The 13,364-nt window shown below is 36.0% G+C and overlaps 1 long non-coding RNA gene across 1 annotated transcript in view; it reads right to left on the bottom strand.

Moving 5' to 3' along the window:
• Positions 1–6,594: 6,594 nt before the first annotated feature.
• The window catches only part of LOC114160811 (uncharacterized), a 40,865-nt gene continuing 34,095 nt past the window's right edge, over positions 6,595–13,364 (bottom strand). The window contains exon 4 of the long non-coding RNA XR_003598860.1: positions 6,595–6,714. This is a non-coding gene — a long non-coding RNA (uncharacterized LOC114160811). The remainder of the gene's footprint in view (positions 6,715–13,364) is intronic.

The following is a 13,364-nucleotide window of genomic DNA, read 5'->3' as shown; positions in this document are numbered from 1 at the left end:
TAAAATTTGTTTAGTTTCAGTGCCAACTCCTGAACCATGTAAGACCGATTCCCGGTCCGGGGTTTAGCTGAGGACTCACCGGAAAGCTTCAGTGAATTATGAAGAAGTAAATAATTTCCTCTTTTATTGGATTTAAGGTGGAAAGTAGCAGTTAGGTGTTACTAATCAGAGAGCGATCACTGGTTATTGCTACCAGTACTCTGTATTAATGCCAATGTACAAAGACATTAGCAATTATTTTAAGTTTTCCTGTAAAACTTGCTTACAAAAGTCTGACAGTAATGCTTACAGTGTTTTTTTTTAATTAGTTTTCCCTTTTTTAGGTTCTATCTTATATCAAGATGGCTAGAAGATAGCCTTCTTGATATAAGAAGGCTATCTTCAAGCCATCTTATAGTTATCTTCCTGGTATCTACCAAGGCTACCAAGTTAGCCTGGGTAGCCTTGTCAACTGATATTGAAATTTCCAACACTATGCTGAAACTTGGATTTTATATCAATTTGATGGACAAAGAAGAATTTGAATCATTAAAACTAAACTTTCCAACAAAGTAGTAAATTATGCTGCTGATGATTCATCCACTTTATCCTTCATCTTACTTGAAAGCAGATTTCCCCTCCCCACACAAAAGTCCATTAAATACATTAAATGTATTCTCCTCGTCTTTACCATCAAAACCTTCACAGCCTTGACATTTCATTTATAAATCTCCAAAGTATCCTTTTAGCTTTGTAGTTTCCAGCTGACCCAAATGCAAAACATTGCTGCCTTGTCCAGCAAATGATCGTAATTTGAACCGTGCATCCGGATTGCCCTGGTGGCTCAAACTCTGGTGTTAATGTGAATTAATTGTGACGGTAGTGAGCAGCCTCTGGGTGAAATAATGACTTCACCTGAGGGGTCCTGAGTGGCAGCGAGGCAGAGGTAATTGTTCCGAACATCCCAGTGAGGCGCTCTCAGCTTGATCAGTTGCCACTTATTCAAGTGTGTGTGTTTCCGAGATGAAGAAGAGTGACTCTTTATTACTGCAGTTCATCATGAGCAGCACTACTGAAAAGTTTATTGCAGTTTCACACCCTGCAAGGCGTAAACTATTAGAAGAGCATTGTCTTTCAACTTGGGTTGTTTCTTCCTACTGACTGTATTTGATTCCCTGATGAATTTGTATGTTTTATTACTGATAAATAGTCTAAAATTAAATTAGAGAAGCATTGCAATCGTTTTATGGGTGATCAGTCAATTCAGGAAAAAAGAAAAGCTGTAAAAAGTCATCAAATTCAAGTGTATTATTAATGAATACAAACTTTTGGTTGGAAATTGTATAAGATGAGTGTTTCAAATACCAAAAATGTTAAAAATGATATTTAAAAAAAGTATAAATAATTGTACATTTAAAGACGAGAACGTGAGATTTAAGTGTCATGTAATGTGGAAATAATTTAAGTTTAAATGTTTATAAGTTGATGAGTATGAGAGGTGCATAAAATCATAAGACCTTGTATCTTCCACCTGCTTCTTTTCAAAAAAGGCATAATACTTTGTTTTAATTTACATTTTTTCTTATTTTTACGTTTGTCTGTTCAAAATAAATAAAATAAAAGTAAATAAAAACCATGGTGTATGCATGGTATCCCTTTAGGACACAGGTGTCAAAATCTAAAGAACATGGGCCAAATCTGGGTCGCCGTTGGCTTTTATGTGGCCTTCTAGACTCCAGATTACATCAATAAGTCCTTCCAGGTTTTCACAAATTTGCAAAATTCAGACAAAATCAACAAATCACCACTTTTTTCCCTGATTTTACTGCAAATTCTCTCAAAATTGTTCAAAAACATTGAGTTTAACAGACAGCCTTACTTGACTTTATAATAGAGTAATAAAAAGTCACATTTAACATCATACAGTAACGCAAATATTGTACAAATTCCTTACAGACATTTCTAAACTGGCACCACAACATCTGTCATTACTAAATCACAAAATCCTGGAGGAACAGCTATTTATTGTAATTTAAGTGGTTTCATCAACATTTTCTGGCACAACCAGCCCTATTAAGAACATTCTGATTTTTTATTTGGTCCAAAATGAAAATGAGTTTGACATCGCTGATTTAGGGCCTCCACTTTGAGGCGCTGCCTGTGTCAGTAGAAGAAGAAATAAAATTTTTCTCATTAAAGAGAAAAATGTTTTATATAGAATCAGAAAATGTTTGGAGTTGCAGGCGATGACCAAGAGAAAAATGAATTGGAAAAGATGGACAACTTGTTAACAGGTCAGCAGTGAGTCCTGGTCCAAAGCATTCAGGGAGAGCATGAGGTTTAACCTCTCCTACTTGCAGAGAAAGACAGGTTTTATTTCGAGGAAAAATATCTAGCAAAGCTGCAGAAATGTCCCGTTGTCTGACCTTTATGTAAGCGAAATAAAAAAGAGATGAAGACTTTCAGAGTCATAACTTCCAGTCAAAGAGTTGCAATAAACTCCCAATTATGTATTAGCGGAAAAAAGTGCAGGAATTTGTTGATATTGTGTGAATTTCCACAATATTTCACAAGAAACTGGAGGAACTAATTGATACAATTAGGCAAAAGTGTTTGACCTTTGTGTAAGTGAAATAAAAAAGAGATGAAGACTTTCAGAGTCATAACTTCCGGTCAAAGAGAGCATCTCGTTTTCTGGAATCTCGTTTAAAGAAATTTAAAGCGCATGAAGGAGAAAGTAGTTGCTTATGCACCTCGATAGGCTCTAATAAAATGAAATAAAATGCTTCATGCACTTATGAACGGTAGGTGACAGGTTCATATTTCACAGGAGGTATTTATGCAAAGAGTTTTTTTCCATCCCTACTTAATTTCCTCAGTTTTTAGTCAGTCATATCAGGGATGTCAAACTAATTTTCGTTTTGGGCCAAATCAAGACAATGGATGCTCTTAAAGGGCCGGTTGTGCCAGAATATATTGATAAACTGTGAAAGCAAACTGGCAAACTGTGTGTGTATCAATTATTTCTTAAAATTAGATAATATTGTTGAACATCTTTTCAGTCCCTCCAGGATTTCATGATTGTTTTTGTGATTTCTTTGCACTAAAAAGTGTTTCTGGTACTAATTTGGAAATATTTGCGACAGTAAATGCGACATTTTTATATAGATCATGGACTGTAATCTGATATCAATTAAGGCTGTGGCAGCTTTTCAGTACAAGTAAGAACGTTTTTCACAATTTTTGAAAAAAATCTGCAATAAACTCCCAATTTTGTATTAGCGGAAAAAAGTGCAAGGATTTGTTGATATTGTGTGAATTTCCACGATATTTCACCAGAAACTGGAGGAACTCATTGACACAATTAGGCAGTAAACAGATAAAAACTGCATTAAATTGATTGATAACTAAGTTTAACCAGAATTAATGTTTAGTTTAGAATATAGAGGGCCACATAAAAAGCTATGGTGGGCCAGATTTGGCCCACGGGCCTTGAGTTTGACACATGTGAGTTATATTCATTATAAAATATGGGCGTCAAGAACGCCTTCAGACTTCTTTCATGGTCAATGATTGTGAAAAGTGTGAAGAACAAAGTTTTAGGTCTGTACTGTTTTCAGATAGTAGTTAAGCAGATTTTAACTACTTCTGATTTATGGGTATAATTCCTTACTGCAACAGGAAAACTCTGACTAATCAAAGAAAGAGATATTGGAATTTTCCTCACTGGATTTATTGTTTCTATTTAACATTTTAATTGCATACTTGGTTTCATTCAATGTGTTTGGGGGAAGAACAAATACGGAACGCTGGAGGAGACAAACGAGCGTTATTTGAAGGTTGATGGGGGGAAATGGATGTTGGTTAGTGCTAATTATTTCCAAAGGTAGACGCAGGGAAAAACACGCTAAGCTTGTTTTTGTGGCGTCTGGGCCGGAACTGCAGAGGGAGAATGTGGTGAGAAATGTCTGAGCGTTACAAATGTGAGAGCAGTTAACCTTTAAATGGCCCAATTAAACCACAGGGCCATTAGGAACCTGTGATTAAACCGAACCGGCTCAATGACGGGAATTAAAGACATCTATTTAGCAGGTTATGTAAAGATCTTTTTTATTACTCATCAAAAAGGGGAAGAATAGTGAATATTTCTGACTATTTTATACATTTATTGAATGTTTCTTAGAATATCTGTGAAATAAAGATTGGTGTTCTGTCAAGTAAAACCGTTTAGGTTTTATAGATGTTGTAGCAATAAAAACGGCATATTTTTGCCATCATCTCAGCTACGGTATGATTAAAAGCAAACCGCTATTCTTCTGCAGTCTCGCAAAATTTGGATGATAAAAACACTAAATTCTGCAAAAATCCTTGTTCTTTTATGGAGAGCCATTTCATCCTAAATTAAATTGACCAACAAATAAATAAATACATATTTGTTTAACTTATTTATGCAATAATTTTTGTTTTATTTAGTTTTGGCTGACATGGCTCTCCATATTCTGGAAGTTGTAGCCTGAAACTAAACTAAGAAACTAAACTTTCTGTCTAACTCCTGCATACGTAAAAATATTCAGAACATTTGCCCAGATGTTTTTTTTTATTATTATTATTTTTATTTAATGTTTTGTCATCCTTTAGCATCCTTGAAATTAGACAGAAAACCTTGCAATGTCAGTTTTTGATGTTTTTAAAACATCTAAAATAAAAAACAAAATGAATGACTTATCAAGTCGGAGTAAAGAGCTTATAAAATGAAAATGCTACATAAGAATAAGGTAAATGTCAAACAATAGTGGAATCAGTATGTATAATTTCATATTAGATGGTAAACCAATGAAAAATAAATCAGAAAAATGTGTTGAATTAAACCGTTATTTGAACTCAAGATCTCCAGGATACACACTGTTATGTAAAATGATTTAAATCTTATTTAAGGTGTATTAAAATACAATATATGCTTGGAAGAAAATTATACTTTAGATCACACATAGCTTCACATGTGTTTGGCCTCTTTATTCAATTTTACCATTCAGTTTTTCAATTTTCAAGTCTAATCTGATAGATTTGTCCAGAATTCAATAAACAAAAATTACATTTTAATGTTAAAAATCTTAAATCCGGGGTGTGCCGTGGTGGCGTAGCGGTTAGCACGACCCGTATTTGGAGGCCATGAGTCCTCGACGCAGGTTCGATTCCCGGACCCGACGACATTTGCCACATGTCTTCCCCCCTCTCCTTCCCAGTTTCCTGTCAGCCTACTGTAATATAAGAGACACTAGAGCCCACAAAAAGACCCCCTGGAGGGGTAAAAAAAATCTTAAATCAAATTAGTTTTTAGAAATTTAACAACTTAAAATAATTTTAAAAAAGCTAATTGAAAACAATTTAATGTTCTTAAAGTCAAAATTAAAGAAGCAAAAGTATCTTTATTAAACTTCTGCATTGTTTTGTGGAGTAACATTTTTTACAAGTCTAACACATGTGTAAACTGTTGCTTATGCTTTTCTTTCAGTTTTATTTTTGAACTTCCAATTATTTTACTCCCAAATTTTAATGTATATTTAGCAGCTCCTAAGAAAGTCAGACTTTAAATATGCAACCTGGAAACCACAAACTTTGACAAAGGATTTATAGTCTGACAGATGGATGATTAACTTTTAAACAGCATAAGAAATATTGTGTGGAAATACTTTTTATGTTAATAAAATAAAATAGCTCCAGGATATCTAAGAACCCTGGATAAAAGATGAGCAGCATTTTCTGAATATCTGTCAGAAAGTGTTTTGGTATTTACCCAACTTAGCACAACATTTCAGAAACCAGCTTTATAATGGAAATACTTTTCACTCTAGGGCCTGTAAATATAAGATTATAATCCCAGTCATGTCACTTGCACTTATAAATCTGCCAAAAAGGCACTTAGTGACAACAAGGGCTGTGAGGATAATTAACACAAAACAGTCTTTTCAGGATAGCGCTACCAGGGCCCCTGGGGTGTCATTAAACTGTTCAGTAACAAATTGATCCAGCTTCACTCATCACACCTTTGCGAATGGGGAAAAAAGAAAAGAAACCACAGCAAACAGAAACATGATCCAGCTCATCTAACACTGCCAAAACCTGAGAAGCTCCTCAGACAGAAACAGAGAGCTAACAGTGTTTGTGTTATTATATTAGCTACACATCAGTGAGCTAGACATTCAGAAACAGGGCTGCCTCTCCGCCTCTCGTTGTGTCGGCTCATTTAGATTCCTGATGATGTTCTCATCGTCTCCAAACTGATCAATTAGGGAGGTAATTTCTGTGTTTTCCTACGTGTGTTTGGTTGCAGGCAGCAGAGCAGCATGCTGGAAGCCACCTATGTTCCTGCTCATGAATAATGAATGAAATGATGTTAATGATGAAATCGTTTCTCACTCATCGGCTCCTTTTTCCAATGTCAGCCATTGTGACAGACTATGTGCTATGTACCTGTCTCCTCTGTGGGGGGTTTTTCTGAAAATGATGAACAGCTTCTAGATTAATTTGATCAAACCCGGTTCATTTAAAAAATGTGTTTCTTCTTATCCTCCCTGACACAACAGGCTATCATCTTTACATGCTGCTTACCTACCTTGTTCTGCAGGTGACGGAGGGAACGCTTTGTACTGTTCCTCTGAAATATCAACGCTGTTGCATTGGAGGCCACTTTGCTGACATTTACCATGACATTTGACATTATCACACTCGGTCCTCCTGCAAGCAGACACAAAGGAACACAAGCAATGATTAGAAACTTGCTTCAAATGTGTTTGAGTTTCTCACCTGCTGACACTACAGAGTGTGAACTTAGTCTAGTTTTTGCTTTGCCTCTGTGTGTTTTCAAATGTAACTGCATTGTAAAAAGTTTTTAAAATCCTCTAAATTGCCAAACCTTCTTGTAATCTTAACGTTTCTTCATCTCTCTACATATCTGATACATTTTCTTTCAAAGTTTTTTTGACCTTACGTGTCTTTTTTTCTGGCTCGTTGAGTTCTACCTTGTTATGTGTTGTGCTTATAGAGGATGTTATGGCGCCATATTAGAGCCATTTTAGAAGGAAATGTACAAAAAATGTATTTCAGCAATTTTCTAGAAAAAACAAAGAATATCAGAGCTCAAAACGTGAAAGATTTGTGATAAAAATATCAGAACATTTTTAATTAAAGGTTAAAAAATGTTGACTTTTAAATCTTCCTCACTGAATAAAAATGAATCAAGGGTAAAATATAATAATGCAAAACAATAATGCACATAAAGAAAGATTAAATCAATATGTATTGTTTTTAAAATCTTTTTTTTCTAGCCAAAAGCATCAAAGTAAATCATCGCCTCTTCTTCGCCTGATGTTAAATCTATCAGAAATTTTAAAAAACATAATGAAGGAAAGCTTTGAAAAAGATCTAATGTCACTCTTCACTACATAAAGTGGTGGCATTGAGCAGAATAACTGTCTCACATATCAAACCTGCAGGTAATCAGTTCTTCAAGCTGCAGGAACCGATATAATCATCCAGAATTACCACAAAGATGGGCAATTCATCGTCCCAAAAAGCCAGATCAGTATCTGTGGAGGAGGGTCACTCCAACTTCTTAATTCAACAGTTAATCAAATATAACCTGACCTTTTGTATTAGCTCTGATTGGTAGCCAGCAGTTCATCCTGGAAATACAATATTTCGGAAACAAACATTAAGTTCTGCAGCTTTGCTTTGTGTTTTCAGGCACCAGAACGAAATGCAGAAGAGTTCAGAGCTTGTTCCTTCAGTCCTCTAAGGGTAATGAACCAGCAGCCAACAAAACATTCCTGCTAACAGTTTTAAAAGCACTCATGTTATTAGGGAAAATTTCACTTTGCTCTCGGGCTTACAATGTAAGAAAACATTTCTGTTTCCTGGCCATATTCTGCCTTGATGCGCTTGTTTCGGCAGAGTTGTGATGAGACTTATTTTAATAAAAAGCAGTCCTGGTTATTATCAAAAACCCACTTCCATAAGAGCCACAAGTCGGAGTTAATATTTTATTCTGCTATCTTTGGGCTCCTAATGAGAAAGCCTGTGGGGAGAGACAAATAATGTGAACAGTGATTGGTGTTATGTTTACGTCTTTGCATCAAGATAATCACTCCGAAACGTTTCCTGCTTTCAGCGTTCCAATTACTAACCTATAAATGCCAATTAAGTGTTTACTATAAAGTCATTTTGATTTTTTTTTCAGCCACCCAACAACAGAAACTCAGCCACAAGTAGAGACTGAACCAAACCATTAAGTCCAGAAGGAAAACAGAGCAGGCGGTGCATTGGGAACGTTGTCAAGGTGACAGCAGGGTTCTGACTATGAAATTTCAGATTTTTCACGTCTCACATTCTTAAATTTTAAATACAAAGTTTTAAAATGAATCTATGGCCTACCTTTCTGAGGAGGTTTGGCTTTAAATATGGATGCATGGATTGAAACTATAAACAATCTCTCATGTTTTTGCAAACTTTCCCAGAGCTCCAACCCTCAACAATCAGTAGCAGCTAATTATATATTTATAACTGAATGATTAGTTCAACTTCTTAGGACTATGGAAACTTCCAAAAGTTCAAAAAAAAGGTTTTAATCCCAGATTTTAGAGCATGGCGCTCCAAAATCATGTTCCCTTCACAGCTGCTAAATTAAAATGACCTGCTTTGAACATCAGGTATTTATTTATCCTTCTGCTGCTTTATTTCTGTTAATGGAGGGAAAAAGCTTTATTGATCATGACGCTCCAAAATCTGATCTGATCATTGATACAGCTCTGGAAAAAATGAAGAGACCACTTCAAATGATCAGTTTCTCTGATTTTACCTTTTATAGGAATGTTGTCAGTAGTTCATAGAACAAAAGAACAATGTTCATTTTACTCAAACACATGTCTCTGAAATTTAAAGCAAAAATTTAGTATTTATTTGCAGAAAATGATAAATTTTCAAAATAACAAAAAAGACGCAGTGATTTCAGATGTCAAATAATGCAAAGAAAACAAGTTAATATTCATGTAGAAACAGCAATAGGCTACTAATGTTTTAACTCAGGAAGAGTTCAGAAATTAATATTTGGTGGAATAACCAGGAGGTTTTCAACAGGGCTCAGTGCTGTATTTAGGAGTTCAATGATGGTGGATATAATATAAATATTTCACAACTTTCACAATAACAAGCATTTCCAAAACAGCCAAACTGCCAATGCAGCTTAATGTTTAAAACTAACCAATGAAATTAAATCGCAACCTCATGTAGATTAGATAATGTCGCCAGCTGGATGATTGGCTCAAATGTTTTTGATTTAATTCAGTCAACCATATGTGACGGTTTGAGTGATGATGATGTCATCATCATGAGTTTTGCCTTGGCTCTTCTGTGCCTGATCTATTGATTTCAATAATTTGACCCACTACTCAACTACATCTAGTTCAGTTCAGCTTTTTAACTCAGTAGTGGCACCAAGACTATGAAGCTCATTTAAGAGATGCACAATTGATGAAAAGGCTAAGCAACAAATTAAAGCACCAGACGAAATACAGAAAGAAAATATTAAAGTTGAAAAGTAACAACAAACAAAAGAAACTGTAAAACTGTTTGAACAATTTTAATTTTAAACCCCAAAATATACCTTAAGAACAATTTAAGATTAACAGCTTCTGCAGCTAATCTGACTACAGCTCATAAAATAAACACTTACTGCCTCTACAGTTGCACCAGAGTTTATTTTTTTGATCAGTTTGATGACATTAAACTCAGAGAAGCTGGGAAATCCAACAATATGCCGAGTAAGAAAAAGAGAGGACTTAACGCTCTGCTCGTCCGACACACAACAGTCCCTCCAACCTAGAAAGGTTGGAGCGACTTCTGGCATCCAGGTACAGCAGAAACAACAGTTTGGACCCAGTCAACACCGTTCTGGCAAAGCACATGTGACAATATGACAAGCCGCCTGTCGGGGCCTGGAGGGCGACTTCCAGAAAGTACTGTATGCATATGACAGAAGACTATTTAGTCTGCAAATGTTCTCATCCTACAAACACTTGAACATTTTTGTTCTTGTAATATAAACGTCTATTTTGATCCTTTGCAAAACTAGTTATGAATAAGGAAAAAAGTCTTCCATTCTCATGTGAAATAGGTTTTTCAAAATGTAAGTCTAAGATATGTAGCAAGAACATTCATGACTAAAGGAAAGGTGGAAACTTTGATCAATGCTTTTGTTTAAAGTTATATTGAGTAAATATTGAAATATTTCAGACATTTATGAAAACAATACCATAGAAAATTTGTGCTGTAATTAAAATGAAAAGAGATCCAACAACATAATGAGAGATTGTGACCTTTTTTTTTCTTAGCCTTGTTATTGTTCGTATTACTTAATGGTTACTTTACCAGAACTTTAAAAGTGCTTTCCAGGAACAAAATATCTTAGTAAGTACTTTCCTGAAACTTTGATTGAATTTGTTATTTAATGTGTTATTTATTGGTTACTTTCTTGCAACTTTAAAGAAATTTATTATGAGACCTTAAACAAAAACATTCCTTGAACTCAACAAATACTTTCCCTGAACTTTCCAGGAACGGTTTGTCACTTTCCTGGCAACAGGCTGAGTTAACTTATTACATGCCAGACTTTCCTGAAGGTACTTTCCTGAAAATTACTGGTTCTTGGAAAACATGTGATTTACTTTGTAGTACAACAAACCTTTGGACCATCAGAGGTTGAGGCAGCAGTGATGTTGGCCGATCTGTTACAGAAAGTAGGTATGAAGACAGAGACTCCAATCAGAGCAGCAAAAACAATTAAAATAAACTCCAACGATAACATTTTCCTGCCCAGTTGAAGCTCTAACACACGTCTCAAACTCAAGGCCCACTGTAGCCTTTTATGTGGCCTTCTACATTCCAGACTAAACACTAAATGTGCTTAAATATTATGTTATCAATCAAATTGATGCAGTTTTTATCTGTTTCCTGCCAAATTACATCAGTCGGTTCCTCCAGTTTCTTGAGAATCATCATGGAAATTCATGCAAAATCAACAAATCCCCGCACTTTTTTATACTAATACATAATCGGGAGTTTATTGCAGATTTTTTTTCAAAAAGTGTCAAAAACTTTCTTATTTGTACTAAACAGCTGCCTCAGCTTTAACTGATGTCAGATTATAATCTATGATCTATACAGCGAGTAATAAAAAGTCACATTTACCTACATAAATAAGCATAAATGTTTCCAAATTAATAACACAAAAAGATGTAAAATTTTAAGAATTCATTGATATTTTAACAGTTTGTGAACAGGTTTTGTCAATGTATTCTGGCACAACCAGGCCTTTAAGAGCATTCATAATCTTAATTTGACCCAAAATAAAAATGAGTTTGACTCCGCTGCTCTAATACTTTCCTCTCACAAACATGTCTGCAGTATGTTAGTCAGACATGTTTATATGACGTGTCTGAATCATAACTTTGGTGAAAAGGTTTCTCTTTCCTTTCCGGTTAATTTCCCCTCATTGATAACATCCCTTCTGGACAGTTTCATCTCAGAAGCCACAGCTGAAGATTTCCGAATCACCCGATGTGTCACTCTCCCGCTACAGCTGTTATTGCTCTCCTTTTTCCACGGCAATTTCCAGTTTCCCTTAGCTACAGCTTCATGCTCCCGGCTGGCACAGGGTATAAGATAATGAAGAGAAACACCATGTGACGATAGGTTGGAGAAGTATCTCCAGGGAAGCCATAACAAAGATCGAAGAACTTTCTAACTTTAGATTGTACAGCCTTCTGGGTGAAAATGGGAACGAAGCCTTGGCATTCATTGTTCAAGATGATGATGTTATGATCAACTTAATTTATTTGTTACTGAGAAATCCAGCATGTGGACATCAAAATAATTAAATTGTTTCAATGTTCATTACAAAAAAGTCAGATTAAATGATTTTATTAGATAATAAATGACTATTTATTAAAAGCTTTGAGGTTTATGCAAACTGGGACGTTTTTAAAGGGAGTTCTTGTAACAATTAGCAAAGTTGGACAATTTTTCTGACCTTCAGAAATGAATAAAAATAGAAAATACTAATATTAACATCACTTTTTGTAAAACATTAAATAATCATCCTTTTATGGTGCTGGAAGAAATCCTGTTTTATCCTCCGTGTTCTGATTATTGCAACATGTCTTAATCCTGCTTACCGTGTTATTTTTGCACTGCCTTGTTAAAAATCCAACGGTATTTTTTCAGTTTCAAATGGATTAAACAAAACCTGAATTTCACTGTCAGCCATTTTTTCTACAGAGTTCTCTTGAGTTAAGACCAAACATGTAATCATAAACTCCTTGTTTAAAGTGTGAACGCATTTTTTAGTCCTCAGAGAGTCTGGTCCATACTGACATGATAGCATCATGCAGTAGCTGCAGATTTGTCGGCTGCACATCCATGATGTGAATCTCCTGTTCCACCACATCCCAAATTTGCTCTATTGGATTGAGTTCTGGTGACTGTGGAGGCCATTTGAGTTCAGTGAACTGTTCAGGGAACCAGTCTGAGATGATTGGCACTTTATGACATGGTGCGTTATCCTGCTGGAAGCAGCCATGAGAAGATGGGCACACTGTGGTCATAAAGGGATGGACCTGGTCAGCAGCAACACTCAGGCAGGCTGTGGTGTTGACACGATGCTCAATTGGTACCAATGGGCCCAAAGTGTGGCAGAAAAATCCCCCACACACCATTCCACCACCATCAGGCTGAGCCGTTGAAACAAGGCAGGATGGATCCAAGCTGTCATATTGTTGACGCCAAAGTCTGACCCGACCGTCTGAATGTGGCAGCAGAAACCGAGACTCATCAGACCGAGCAACGTTTATCCAATTTTCTTTTGAGCCTGTGCGGATTGTCGCCTCAGTTTTCTGTCCTTATATGACAGGAGCGGCATCCGGTGTGGTCTTCTGCTGCTGTAGCCCATCCGCCTCAAGGTTCAACGTGTTGTGCGGTCAGAGATGCTCTTCTGCATACCTCAGTTTAACAAGTGGTTATTTGAGTTACTGTTGTGGTTCTATCAGCTCCAACCAGCCTGGTCATTCTCCTTTGACCTCTGGCATCAACAAGGCCCACAGAACTGCCGCTCACTGGATATTTTCTCTTTTTTGGATCATTCTCTGTAAACCCTACAGATGGTTGTGTATGACAATCCCAGAAGGTCAGCAGTTTCTGAAATACTCAGCCCAACAACCATTCAAAGTCACTTAAATCCCCTTTCTTCATCGTTCTGATGCTCAGTTTGAACTGCAGCAGATCGTCTTGGTCGTGTCTACAGGCCTAAATGCATTGATCTGCTGCCATGTGATTGG

The sequence above is a fragment of the Xiphophorus couchianus genome, chromosome 17 (assembly GCF_001444195.1).
Source record: "Xiphophorus couchianus chromosome 17, X_couchianus-1.0, whole genome shotgun sequence".
NCBI classification, from domain to species: domain Eukaryota; kingdom Metazoa; phylum Chordata; class Actinopteri; order Cyprinodontiformes; family Poeciliidae; genus Xiphophorus; species Xiphophorus couchianus.
This window is presented reverse-complemented; position numbering and strand designations above follow the sequence as displayed.